The sequence below is a fragment of the Limulus polyphemus genome, unplaced genomic scaffold (assembly GCF_000517525.1).
Source record: "Limulus polyphemus unplaced genomic scaffold, Limulus_polyphemus-2.1.2 Scaffold824, whole genome shotgun sequence".
Lineage (NCBI taxonomy): Eukaryota > Metazoa > Arthropoda > Merostomata > Xiphosura > Limulidae > Limulus > Limulus polyphemus.
This window is the reverse complement of record NW_013666434.1, coordinates 251,028-256,156: the sequence shown is the minus strand read 5'-3', so window position 1 is coordinate 256,156 and position 5,129 is coordinate 251,028.

Genomic DNA, 5,129 nt, shown 5'->3' with positions numbered 1-5,129 from the left:
CAAACTTAACAATACAAAAATGGGCTAGAAGTATTTACTCAAAAAACAATGAAAATTTAACAATACAAAAATGGGCTTGAAGTATTTACTCAAAAACAATGCAAATTGAAATACCATTTTCTTACTGTGTGACCTTCGAATCAATCAATTTTACCCCTCAAAATTAAAAAAAATGTATGCAAAGTAAAACAATCACACTACTACTGAGTCTTAATATTTCTTGGTGTTTCTTCTTTAGAATGTTTAAAGCTATAAAAATAATGTAGTTGTTTTTTGCTTTTCCTTACAAAATATTGTTTTTAGATCATATCTGAAGATTACCATAGGCTTCCCAAACTTTTCAGATACTCATTCAGAAATCAGTTTACCCTGAGAATTCCACATCTGCACGAAACGTTTTTGAGATTGTACGTATGCACGTATAAGTGATAGAGAGAGAGAAAGGTCTATAGGTAGATGGATAGATGAATGAATGGATAGACAAATCTCACCAGCAATTAAAACTCTGAGCGAACTTTTTAGTGTGATAATGACTAAGGAATTTTAAACTGACCGTGAAATGTTTCAATAGTATTTTCTTCTTTATAACGGGAGATTCGTCCAGGATAATTGCAGAGTAGATCGAAATTCAATTATGGCCGAATCTAAGCTAATAAAATAAACTGAACACGCGGAGTAAAGTGTAAAACAATTTTTATTTAAAGTGTTAAGCAAAAACACAGTGTGCATACTTGCGTAGACACTGGGCAGTTGCTTTCCTAACGGATCAGTGAATCAATTAGCAGTTATATTACTACTCACCTCTCGAACCAAGTAGAAATTTCTTATTCTGACTAACACCAATGCTCTGCACCAAACAGGGAACCTCGATTTTACTCATAAGTGACAGGCATCACAACTTTACTAACCATTCTTTGCCAGCATACAAAGGCTGTAACATATAGATAGTATCTACTCGGTCAGTGTACTGCCCTACCCAATGTGTGTGAAGTTGTAGCAATATCCTCATGAGCAAAGTAGATACTATTTGCTAGAGACCAACAAAGAAACAAAGGCAACTAGAACGAAACAACTCACTGTTTTTTAACCACGTGCTTATGCCAAAACCGCATAGAATGAGATTACATGAAAACTTTTAAAAATTTCGACATTGATAAATGATGGTGAAAAATGCATGCATATCACACTTTTTTCCATATCCCTATTTTAGGCTTGTCGTCAACTTGACTAAATTTAAATTTAAAACCAGTAACCCTGAACTTATGCTTTCAGCCCTTTCTCCCTTATCAGATGAGTAGGCCCTCCATGATTTATCAGTCTTATCCTCACTAGTGATCAAGTAAGTGTACCAGAGGTTCATTTATGAAATATGAATTCAGCTTATTGATGTGTTTCATAAGCTTTTGCATATCTTACATTTGCAATAACTTTGCTAGAATATCAGGTACAAACCAGTCTAGCCAGATCCAAAATGCTCCCATTCATCTGGCACATACCACAACCAGACACAATCTTCACACTGGAACATCCATTCATTTTATTTGGTCATTCCACTTCGTCCAGCTTTGAATGGCTTTTACTAATTCTTGTTAGATAAACTCAAGCACATCAGCTATTACAGATTTTAAACATTCCACATATTACTGTGGACAATTTGGGATGTCTTCTCAAGGGGGGAGGACCATACATCACATTAACAGGGAGTAGTATTTCCAACCCAAACATGGGCATATTCAGCAGCTTGTAGATGCCTACTCATTTGTCCTGTATACATCATTAACTATGACATGTGTTCATTTCAGTCTGTTTGACTGGGTTTAACAAACTTTGTAAGTATCCACTTGGTACACGCGAGTCCAATTATAGCACAGATGATAAGAGCCAAGATCTGCAACTTCCTTATAGGTGGATCGCTATATAAAAGTACCCAAGGTCAGGCAAAAGAGTCCAGTTCAATTGCCGATTGTTGTACCATATGAACCATGTGAACTATGCTTTATCAAGGTCTGTATTTTGGGCTGGTTGTGCCTTCTTTTGTGTCTGTCTCCCTTCTTCAATTTTGCAGGAAACAATTCATAGACGAGCTTCATTTTTGATCCAGCCTCTGGTGGTCGAGACAGCAATACCTTGTTCTTTTGCTATCAGACTTTGTTGTGATCCCTTTCTAATTTCTATCAATGATGGTAAGCTTCTCAGCAATCGTGTACGCTTTTCTCCTGTTGTTGACGGTAGACATTTCGGTGAAGAAGATGACGTGCAGTGGTCCTATATGTGTTATATGTTCTCTAGTTATAGGAGTGACTTCAAGCAATTGTTTCTAATATTTATATCGCAAAGTGAGGGGTTTTTCTTGTTTTGGTATTTCACTGGTTAGAATAATCACCAACTGTAAATAAAGCACTTTGATTGGGTTGGGAAAAAACGACAAAACTGGCAACTTATACTGATATCCTAAATTGAATGCAATTAAAAACTGCACATCGTCTTCGTTTAATAAACAATATGCGTTCCAGGATCGTATATAAATACAAATGTGGTGGGTGTAATGCTACTTACATTGGTAAAACTATATGCCAATTACACCTGCAAGCCTGCGAACAAACGGGAGTATCAAGCAAAACTGGTAAAAGCTATCAATTCCATCAGACTCCATAATTCACACACATTGTGAAAACTACAACCACTCCATCTTGATTACGAATTTCAAAGTCATCTCATCTGGATCATTCAATACTGAACTGTTAATTAAAAAAAGTTTATCTATTATTAATGAACTCCCAACTTTAAATAGTAACACAACTTCACTACAATTAAGTCTGTTCTGAATACTTGTATGATATTGTTGCATTGTCCTATTCTTTATTGATTATTTATTTGCTTTTTATTTATTTCATCCTTTATTCTGTATTTTAATTACTCTTTATAAAACGTTTAAACTTTATAATGTTTTGTGCCTGATATTTTACCCTGTTCAATATGGCTTGCTGAAGATAGAATTTGTATATTCCGAAACGTTCAAGAATTAAATGTTTGTTACTGTACACACACACGTGTCAAATGTTCGTTGTTGCTGCCGTCGTTCTATTGTTCAATATTAAACTTTGATTCAAGTTGAATGAATTTGTTCATGTGTTCCATGAAAAGGGAAGGCATCAGCGAGAGTTACTACATTCATCCGTGTAAAATCAACACAGAACCTTGGCATACCGATAATAAACATTCTCCGAAAGTTGTACGACTCTGTTCTTTAACATCCACTGTATTTCTGTACTGGCAACGACGTTAATATTCCAGGGAAGCCAACATGGTTGTTGCTTTATCAGACATGCATTACCTGTGTCTATGTTTTACTGAGTCACTGTTGTTCAACTCAATCAGCCATATGGTCTCACAAATACATTGGCAAATTCAACTAACAAGCCACTGAGTTGCTTTCACTTTAATTAGTAGAGATTGTTTGCAAAATCCCCAACCAGCAAACTCAGATTGGTTGGTAGGCACATACATTCTTTTCACCATGGTGTAACAGAGGAATTTTTAGTGTTACTGCTAGCATCAGTTACTTCCTCTTTGCTTGTCCATAATTACAAAAAATAGCCCCAGAATTCATCCCTGAGCTAATGTCTGAGCTAATGGTTAATATTTTCTGAACAGGAAAGAGCTCATTTCATGCACGAGTTCTATAACAACGATACAAGGTATTGACAAACTAAATTCATTTAAAGTAAACCATGGAACACCACTTATGTATACGTAGGTATTGTTATTCTTTATGCTATATGCATTCATGCAGTCCATTATTCCTTGGCCCAATTTGTCCAAACGTTGAATAACATTCCTACAGTTCGTCAGTTGCAAAGGCTAAACTAATGGATAATTTCTACAATACGTCCATCCTAAGGAACCCAATATCAAATCTAAGAACAGAGATGACTACTTTCGTTCTTTGAGCAACATTTCCTAGACAGAGATGGAGATGTACCTTTCCTCTAACATATAAGCTGTCACCATTTGCCAGAATAAAGTGAGTATCCATTAGCTAGAGTGGTAATTTCATTTTAAGGGCTTGATATATTATGAGGTTTATCAGTGTTTTGGTTGCTCTCGTGTCAACCACGAACTCAATATCTCACCCTTGTACCCTCACAGATATGCACCAAGCTACCCCTAAGAGATCTAGGTTGACTACTAAATTATTTGGTGCAAGCAGCAATTTGTTATGTTCCCTCAAGCTGGTGGTCAAGCATAACTTGGGCTCTAATAGTTTTCTGGAGATTTACTGCAGAATAAGCCATTAAATTCTGGCTGCCCTAGACTTGCTGAACCATTAGTGCAGACCAAAACCTTTCCCTTACGTATCCTAAATTGATGCCTGGCTGAGATGCTACTGATGTTACAGGTGCAGAGCACTAGACCTACTCAGGAACTCAAATACTCAAATGAATAAATGTTCCCTGATTCAAGGTGGTGGGGCAACGAGTTGTTCATGACAAGTATTTATACAGCCACAGATGACCTCAGGTTTCGTCTCGAGCCACGGTTGTCATTGCAGGGTACATCCTTACTTAAAGAGGCTTACTACGGCCCCATTGTATATGCTGTAGAAACAATTCTAAGTGGCCAAGGTCATCTGCCAGTGGTACTTCCAGTCCTTTTTGGCTGGTTGTGGGTGGTCTTGTCCAAAACTGGGGCTGCAGTAATTTTGCTGGCAACAGCCTGAGAGTCCTGTAGAGATTTCCCTAAATGTTTTCAAACTCATTGGGTACCATTCCATCTCAGTGACTTTCAGTCACCCTCACTTCCCTAGCACTACAATTGCTCCTCAAGGACATGCTTTCATATAACCTAACCTGGGTGTATCAGATATCGGTTGATCACTCTGAGTCTGTGGCTGTAGGCTGGTCGATGTCAAGGAACATCACAGCATCGATTTAAGTTCTATGTCCAGGAAATGACTTCTCCTGGACTTGGCACCTCCTTCATACAACCATCTTTATCTCTCTCTCGTCACGAGTAATTCTATTTTGAGAATAAGCCATTCTTTTAGTTAGAAGTCTTCCTTTAAGCTTGTGCATTCAAGAGACCAAGTAAGAACAATACACGCATTAGCAAAGACAGAATACTCCAGA